This window comes from Physeter macrocephalus, chromosome 7 (genome assembly GCF_002837175.3).
Source record: "Physeter macrocephalus isolate SW-GA chromosome 7, ASM283717v5, whole genome shotgun sequence".
NCBI classification, from domain to species: domain Eukaryota; kingdom Metazoa; phylum Chordata; class Mammalia; order Artiodactyla; family Physeteridae; genus Physeter; species Physeter macrocephalus.
Genome location: NC_041220.1, coordinates 48,500,728 through 48,510,410, shown reverse-complemented (window position 1 = coordinate 48,510,410; position 9,683 = coordinate 48,500,728). Strand labels below are relative to the sequence as shown.

The 9,683-nt window shown below is 38.5% G+C and overlaps 1 protein-coding gene across 1 annotated transcript in view; it reads left to right on the top strand.

Moving 5' to 3' along the window:
* The window catches only part of LOC114486568 (DNA-directed RNA polymerase II subunit RPB2-like), a 104,279-nt gene that overhangs the window by 13,489 nt on the left and 81,107 nt on the right, over nucleotides 1-9,683 (top strand). The window contains exon 2 of the mRNA XM_055085954.1: nucleotides 5,740-5,811. The gene's annotated coding sequence lies outside the window, so the exon portion shown is untranslated. The remainder of the gene's footprint in view (nucleotides 1-5,739; nucleotides 5,812-9,683) is intronic.

The window sequence follows — 9,683 nt, the reverse complement described above, 5'->3', positions numbered from 1 at the left end:
TGGTGCTGAACTCTCTTAGCTTTTGCTTATCTGTAAAGCTTTTGATTTCTCCATCGAATCTGAATGAGATCCTTGCCAGGTAGAGTAATCTTGGTTGTAGGTTCTTCACTTTCATCACTTTAAGTATGTCATGCCAGTTCCTTCTGGCTTGTAGAGTTTCTGCTGAGAAATCAGCTGTTAACCTTATGGGAGTTCCCTTGTATGTCATTTGTCGTTTTTCCCTTGCTGCTTTCAATGATTTTTCTTTGTTTTTAATTTTTGCCAATTTGATTACTATATGTCTCGGCATGTTTCCCCCTTGGTTTATCTTGTATGGGACTCTCTGTGCTTCCTGGACTTGGGTGGTTATTTCCTTTCCCACGTTAGGGAAGTTTTTGAGTGTAATCTCTTCAGATATTTTCTCTCAGGTCCTTTCTCTCTCCTCCTTCTGGGACCCCTATAATGCGAATGTTGTTGTGTTTAATGTTGTCCCAGAGGTCTCTTAGGCTGTTTTCATTTCTTTTCAGTCTTTTTTTCTTTATTCTGTTCTGCAGTAGTGAATTCCACCATTCTGTCTTTCATGTCGCTTATCCGTTCTTCTGCCTCAGTTATTCTGCTATTGATTTCTTCTAGTGTTATTTTTCGTTTCAGTTATTATATTGTTAATTTCTGTTTGTTCTTTAGTTCTTCTAGGTCTTTGTTAAACATTTCTTGCATCTTCTCGATCTTTGCCTCCATTCTTTTTCCGAGTTGCTGGATCATCTTCACTATCATTATTGTGAATTCTTTTTCAGGAAGGTTGCTTATCTCCACTTCATTTAGTTGTTTTTCTGGGGTTTTATCTTGTTCCATCATCTGGTACATAGCCCTCTGCCTTTTTATCTTGTCTGTCTTTCTGTGAATGTGGTTTTTGTTCCACAGGCTGCAGGATTGTAGTTCTTCTTGCTTCTGCTCTCTGCCCTCTGGTGGATGAGGCTATCTAAGAGGCTTGAGCAAGTTTCCTGATGGGAGGGACTGGTGTAGTGGAATTCATTCTTGAGCTCTAGTAGTTTACTGGTATCATCTTTATGATTTTCTATGTATAGTATCATGTCATCTGCAAACAGTGACAGTTTTACTTCTTCTTTTCCAATTTGGATTCATGTTACTTCTTTTTCTACCCTGATTGCGGTGGCTAGGACTTCCAAAATTATGTTGAATAAAAGTGGCGAGAGTGGACATCCTTGTCTTGTTCCTGATCTTAGAGGAAATGCTTTCAGCTTTTCACCATTGAGTGTGATGTTAGCTGTGGGTTTGTCATATATGGCTTTATTATGTTGAAGTAGCTTCCCTCTATGCCCACTTTCTGAAGGCTTTTATCAAAAATGTGTGTTGAATTTTGTTAGAAGCTTTTTCTTCATCTATTGAGATGATCGTATGGTTTTTATTCTTCAGTTTGTAATGTGGCATATCACACTGATTGATTTGTGGACATTGAAAAATCCTTGCATCCCTGGGATAAACCCCACTTGATCATGGTGTATGATCCTTTTAATGTATTGTTGGATTTGGTTTTTTGAGGATTTTTGCATCTATATTCATCAGTGATATTGGCCTGTAAGTTTCTTTTTTTGTGATATCTTTGTCCGGTTTTGGTATCAGGTGATGGTGGCCTCATAGAAGGAGTTTGAGAGTGTTCCTTCCTCTGCAGTTTTTTGGAATAGTTTCAGAAGGGTGGGTGTGATTGAGGTGCTCCTATGTTGGGTGCATATATATTTACAATTGTAATATCTCCTTCTTGTATTGATCCCTTGATCATTATTTGTCTGATATGAGTATTGCTACTCCAGCTTTTTTTTTACTTTCCATTTGCATGGAATACCTTTTTCCATCCCCTCACTTTCAGTCTGTATGTGTCCCTAGATCTGAAGTGGGCCTCTTGTAGACAACATATATATAGGTCTCGTTTTTGTATCCATTCAGCCAGTGGTGTCTTTGGGTTGGAGCATTTAATCCAATTACATTTAAGGTAATTATTGATATGTATTTTGTTAATTGTTTTGGATTTGTTTTTGTAGGTCTTTCCCCCTTTTGTCCTTTTCTCTTGTGATGTGATGACTTTTTTTTTAATATATAAATTTATTTATTTATTTATTTTTGGCTGCGTTGGGTCTTTTTTGCTGCACGTGGGCTTTGTCTAGTTGTGGCACACTGGGGCTACTCTGTTGGGGTGCGCAGGCTTCTCATTGCGGTGGCTTCTCTTGTGGTGGAGCACGGGCTGTAGCTGTGCAGGCTTCAGTAGTTGTGGCTTGCAGGCTCTGTAGTTGTGTCTTGTGGGCTCTAGAGCACACGCTCAGTAGTTGTGGCGCATGGGCTTAGTTGCTCCGCAGCATGTGGGATCTTCCCCGACCAGGGCTCAAACTCGTTTCCCTTGCACTGGCAGGCGGATTCTTTACCACTGCGCCACCAGGGAAGTCCCATGACTATGTTTAGAGTTGTGTTTTATAGCTTTTTCTTTTTTGTATGTGTATCTATTGTAGATTTTTGGTTTGTGGTTACTGTGAGGTTTTTATATGGCAGTCTCTCTCTCTATTTTTTATATATATGATTGCTTTAAGTTGCTGGTCTCTTAATTGCAAATGCATTTCGAATATCTTGGATTTGTACTCTTCTCATGATTGCTGGTTTTGACTTCATATTTTGTGTGTGGATGATTTCCTACCTTTACTGTATGTTTATCTTTACTGGTGAGCTTTGTCATTGGTAATTTTCCTGGTTCTAGTTGTGGCCTTTTCTTTTCCATCTAGAGAAATTCCTTTAGCATTTGTTGTAAAGCTGGTTTGGTGGTGCTGAATTCTGTTAGCTTTTGCTTGTCTGTAAAGCTTTTGATTTCTCTGTCAAATCTGAACAAGAGCCTTGCTGGGTAGAACATTCTTGGTTGTAGTTTTTCCCCTTTGATCACTTTAAATATATCATGGCCCTCCCTTCTGGCCTGCAGAGTTTCTGGGGAAAAAAACAGCTGATAGCCTTATGGGGATTCCCTTGTATGTTATTTGTTGCTTTTCCCTTGTTGCTTTTAACAGTTTCTCTGTGTTTTTAATTTTTATCAGTTTGATTAATGTGTGTCTCAGAGTGTTCCTCCTTGGGTTTATCCTGTATGGAACTCTGCACTTCCTGGACTTGAGTGATTGTCTCCTTTCCTATGTTAGGGAAGTTTTCGGCTATTATCTCTTCAAATATTTTCTCAGGCCCTTTTTCTCTCTCTCTCCTTCTGGGACCCCTATGATGCAAATGTTGGCGCATTTAATGTGTCCCAGAGGTCTCTTAGACTGTCCTCATTTATTTCCATTTTTCTTTCTTTATTCTGTTCCACAACAGTGATTTCCACCAGTCTGTTTTCCAGTCTCGTTTATTCTGCAATTGATTCCTTCTGGTGTATTTTTAATTTCAGCTATTGTATTGTTCATCTCTATGTCTTTGTTTTTTAAATCTTCTAGCTCTTTATTAAACATTTCTTGTATCCTCTCGGTCTGTAGCTCCATTCTTTTTCTGAGATTTTGGATTATCTTTGCTATCATCACTCTGAATTCTTTTTCAGGTAGGTTGACTATCTCCACTTCACTTAGTTCTTTTTGGGTTTTGTGTGGTTTCTTTGTCTGGAGCATATTTCTGTGCCATCTCATTTTGTCTTAACTTTCTGTGTTTGTGGTCTCTGTTCCTCAGGCTGCAGGATTGTAGTTCCTTTTGCTTCTGGTGTGTGCCCCCGGTGGGTGAGGTTGGTTCAGGGGCTTGTGCAGGCTTCCTGGTGGTAGGGACTGGTGCCTGCCCACTGGTGTGTGGAGCTGCGTCTTATCCTTCTGGTGGGCAGTGGTGTGTCTATAAGCAGCTGTTGGTTCAGGACAACTTTAGGCAGCCTGTCTGCTGATGGGTAGGGCTGCGTTCCCACCCTGTGGATTGTTTGGCCTGAGACGTCCCAGCACTGGAGCCTGTAGGCTTTCGGGTGGGGCAGGTCTTGGTGCCAAAGTGGCAACCTCAGGAGAGCTCACTCTGGGACCTCTACCACCAGTGGCCTTGCCCCTGGTGTGACCCACAGCCAGCCCCCTCCTCCCTGGGAGACACCCCAAGACCTGCAGGTGCATCTGGCCCAGACTCCTGTGGAGTCACTGCTTTGCCCTGGGTCCCAGTGCATGTGAAAACTTGTGTGCTCCCTCCAAGAGTGGAGTCTGTATTTCCCCCAGTCCTGTGGAGATCCTGCACTCAATCCCTGCTGACCTTCAAAGCCAAATGCTCTGGGGGCTTCTTCTCCTGTTGCCAGTCCCCCGCTGGGGAGCCTGACGTGGGACTCAGAACTCTCACTCCTGCGGGAGAACCTCTGTGATATAATTATTTTCCAGTTTGTGGGTTGCCCGCCTGGCAGGTATGGGATTGATTATATCGTGAAAGTGCCCCTCCTACGATCTCATTGTGGCTTCTTCTTTTTCTTTGGATGTAGAATATCTTTTTTGGTAGGTTTCCATCTTTTTTGTTGGTGGTTGTTCAGCAGTTAGTTGTGATTTTGGTGTTTTTGTGAGAGGAGTTGAGCTCAAGTCCTTCTACTCCCCCATCTCGTCCTTATCTCCACAAAACACTTATTCTTTTACATAAGAAGATGAGACTAATAGTAGGACCAGTGCACACTAATTTTTCAAATGCCCTGTTGTTTAAGTACCTATTATTGCATAACTACCCCAAAATTTGGCTGTGTAAAAATTAATTTAATATGTTCATGGATTCAGTGGGTCAGGAATTTGGACAGAGCATAGTAGGAATGGCTCGTCTGCTGCCTGATGTCAGTGGCTGAACTGAGAAGTCTCAAAGGCTGAGTGTTGACAGCTGGGGGTTGGGTGATCTTAGAGTGTTTACTCACATGTCTGGCATCCAGCCTAGGAAAACTCAAGGACTAGGATTGCTGACGAGAGCATCTGTAAGTGGCCTCTCCATATGGTTTGGGCTTCCTCACCCAAGTATACCAGCCTTATAGTAGTAGAACTTCTTAATGGCAGCTCAGGGCTCCAGAAGAAAGTGTCTCAGCAAACCAGGTGGAACCACATTGCCTTTCCTGACCTAGCTTCTAAAGTCATGTAGCATTGTTTTAGCTGTATTCTCTTGGTTATAGGAGAGTCAAAAATCCACTCACGTTCAAGGGAAGAAAAGATAGACTCTCATATCTTGGTAGTAGGAGTGTCAAGACCACTTTTATTATTATAAAGGAGCATGTGAAATGGACGATATGGTTGTGATCATCTTTGGAAAATACAGCCTGTTATCCCTGTCCATGTATGAAGTGTTGCTGTAATAGACAGCCCACCTTAAGGTATTGCTCAGCTATTGGAGTCCTTTGCTGGCTGTACCCTCTTACCCAAATGTCTCCAAGGAGCCTGTTGGTCAGAGGACTATGACCTTGTTCCTAGTTATCAATAGTTAGCTATTAATGAGAATTACATGGACTTTCTGGAGAAGATGGAATACTTAAAATTCACACAATGTACACTGAACCTTTGTCATGAAGCCTCTTAGTGTGTTGGGAGAATACCTGTGTAACGTAGACATATGTATACATAGACCTATGAATATTGTTTCATTACAATTCAGTTAATGTAATTGAAATTTTAGAAAAGTGGGGTAAAAGGATTGTTTTTTACTTAGGAGATAGTTATATGTTTCTGCTACATCATATCATAGGAGCAAGATGTTAACTGGTTGCATTTTACTGAAAGTGAGAATATTTTTGTTTTTTTGTAGATATGCAGTATGATGAGGAGGAGGATGAAATCCCCCAGATTTGTGGCAAGAGGCATGCTGGATTGTAATCAGGTAACTTTTTAGACCAAACTGAATCAACTTTAAAAAGCACTATAACCTATACAGGGATTTCCTGCTAATTCTGTTTTTGAAAATTAAATGTTCTATATGAATATGCTACATGAGAGCTGGTTTCTCATTTTATTTGTTTATTTAAATATTTAACTTTAACTTTTGAAGTATTTCCAACCTACACAAAAGTTACACAAAGAAATCATGTATGTACTTCACCCAGATTCCATAAATGTTAACCTTTATTACATTTTCTTTGTCTTTTCCTTTTTCTCTGTCTTTACATATATTTATTTTCTGAAACATTTGAGAGTAATTTGGTTACGTAAGAACATTCTTTTACGTACTCATAATAGAACTCATCAAAATCAGGAAATTAATATTAATACAGTTATCTTATTTAATCTAGAAACCATATCCAAATTCTGCCAGTTGTCCTACTAACGTTGTTTATAACAAAATAAAAAAATTTTTTTTGATCCTGGATCCAACATAAGAGCACATAGTGCAGTTAGTTTTCATGCCTTATTTTTTTGTCTCCCATAATCTACAACAGTTTCTCACTCTTTTTCTGTTTTTCCTTACCTTGACATTTTTGAACAATACAGGCCAGTTACTTTTTACAATGCCTCTCAGTTTGGGTTTCCTCATAATTAGATTCACATGATTACTTTTGGAAACAGTGACTTTTCTGCTCTTAGTGCATTATATCAGGAGGCACATGATGCCTGTTAGGTGCTATTAATTTGATTCCTTTGTTTTCTTATTATTTTAAATGGATGAAGTTACAGTAGGTGGTAGTATTTCAACCCAAATTCCCATTCAATTCTGAGTATAATTAACTGTAATAGAAGTCAGTAAGAAGCCTTACATATAGGTAAGAAGAGTAACTTTTAAATAAATAAAGTAACATCCTGCTATGGGATGTAAAATGTAAAAACTCTCCTCTCTTACCAAACTGACAGTTGCTTTGTATATAGTAACATTATGATGCCTCTTTGAGCCTTGCCATCTCCAAGATGCACATCCTCTCGGTTGACCCTCTCTCCTTTTTCAAAGACCACATGCTTCTGACATTCTACTAGTTGTATTTGGAGGATAAGTGAACCTGTCTTGAACATTGTTTTGTTAAAAATCTTTTGAGTTTTTGGTGCGTAAGTACATATGTATTTTCCCTATTAAACATGACTATAAAAACTTCTTACTGAGATATTTTGTATTTTCTATGATGTTTGAGTATTAAACACCAAGAGACATTTTATTAGGAAATGCCTGTATTCTGTAGGGTATGCCTATATTCTGTAATCTCTAGGGATAAAGAATGTTTTGATCTTAGCCAAAAGAGAATTGTTTTCAATGTATGTGACAGGTTGTTCAAGGATAAAATACTCTATTTGACCAGTCATTGCGTTTAACATTTGTTACAAAATAAATTATTAGATGCTTATACTTGAATTGATTATAGGTGCTTTGGCTATTGTGAGATGACATTTTGTTTTTTCACTATATAACATCAAGTGATCTGTCTCAAGCATTGTGAATGTGATATTACTTAATATCACCAATGATTTCAGTAAGATGATTTCTTGTACAATTATGATGGTAGATAGCATAAATATGAACTATTCATAGAGTTTAGGTGTTTAAAGAATAGCATTTGAATGAAGTACTACTGTTCTAATGATTTGGGGGAAAGTAACTATGGTTCAGCTTCCTGGGGGACTGAAACTTGTTCATAGTTTTATAAAGATTTTTCATTGTAAATTGTCCATAAAAACCATTCCTATTTATCTTACGGACAGTGCCTTCTAGGTGCTTCTTACATATCGATGGCTAACCCAGATCATTGTGAGAAATTTTTCTTTCCTGTCAGCTCACAGTCTCTACTGAAGGAAATTGCCCCCACCATTTTTGAGGCCATACCTTGTACAGGGATGATTGTGTACTGTGTTCTCTACCATAGGATCTGACTTCTAATATTGGTGGCCATGGTGGATTGAATCAGGGTGGGACTTTGACCCAAAGCCAGCCAGTCTGTAGGCTGGCCAGTAACCTGTGTGGTGATCTGATGATGTCAAAATGGGAGGCTGATGATTAGTTGGGCTACACATGTTGTTTCAGAAAATTGATCTGAGGATGGGGGAGTTAGTTACTAAGGAGAGGAGGCTAGAAGCTAAGTCCAGCTATGCAGCTCTTTCTGTGTGGCGGTGAGGGGAGAGATTCCTCTTGCACTTATATCTACTTGTATCTTCATTGTATATCTCCTTCCCCATCCCTGACATGAACAAGTGTCTATTCCTTATAAACAGTACATCTACTCTTTTAGATTCTTTGTTCTTTTTTAAGGCATCATTCTGTGATTTCTCTATCTACACTACTAATTCTGATCTCTCACCCTTGCTCCATTTGTTATCATCAGTCATTTGCTGAATATTTTCACTTCAGTGACGTATTCTCATCTTACCTTTAACGTATTCAAAATAGAATAATTTTAACCTAAAGTTGAAATTCTTACCCATTCCATATTTTAGTCATTGATATCATCATCCTCACGGTCATTCAAATTAGAGTTCTTTTTTTTTTTTTTTTTTTTTTTTTTTACAAGAAATGCTGTTTAACTTTTGAGGTAATAAAAAAGTTAAATAACAATGAAATATTTTGTTTTTACATGTCATGTTGAATCAGACAGCAACTTAAACAAAATCCTTTGTTCTCAGAGTATATGGAAATGAGCAATCCTCCATACTCATAACAGAAATGTTAAGTGGCACAAATCTCTGAACAGCATTTGGGCAATTTAAATATTAAACATTAATTCCAATGAATCATACATTTTCTGAAGAAAATAATTATATACATCAGCTTATAAGAGTTTGCAAAGGGTGTTTATCTCCAAGTTGTTTATGGTAGAGGAAAATAAAAGGGAGGAAACAATCTAGCAACCTATACGTTTATCAAGAGGAAATTGTTATATTATGGTACGAACATTAAAGGAAAGATAAGTCATTAAAATTATAGTGCAAATAATTATTTGTGGTCATGGAAGTTGACTATGGCGTATTGTCAAATTAAGAAAGCAGTTTCAAACAAGGTTTATAGCATGATTCCATTTTTGTTAAATCATGTGTGTAAGTATAGATAAAAATTTGGGAGGAGATGCAAGAAATTTTAACAGAAGATCTGTCTGCATAATAGGATTATGTGTTGCCGTAATTTTTTCATTGTCTGTAATTTTTTCATTGTCTAAAGATATTTTAAATTTAGAAAATGTGCAATGAATATACATATAGTTCATACAAAAAAAAAACAGAAATAGATTTTCTCATTCTTTCATAGCCACGGAAATTTTTTTTTTTTTTTTTTTTTTGCCGTACGCGGGCCTCTCACCGCTGTGGCCTCTCCCGCCGCGGAGCACAGGCTCCGGACACGCAGGCCCAGTGGCCACGGCCCATGGGCCTAGCCGCTCCACGGCATGTGGGATCTTCCCGGACCGGGGCATGAACCCGCGCACCCTGCATCGGCAGGTGGACTCTCAACCGCTGCGCCACCAGGGAAACCCGGAAATATTTTTAATATTTCTTTTGTACTGGTAGTATATGAAACAGAAGACTTGAATATATGGTTACAGGAAACAACGAAGCAGAGGAAAAAAACATAAAACAACAACAACAAAACTATTTTCTAGACACCTTTGGTATGAGAGAATCAGAATTTTAAAAGTAATTACTTAAATGTAAATAAATAACTCTTGCATCTATTTCCAAAGTGGATTTCAAACAGCACACAGTAAAAGTCAGTATAATAAAACCCTTGTTAAAAAGTATAGAGGAGGGCTTTCCTGGTGGCGCAGTGGTTGAGAGTCTGCCCACTGA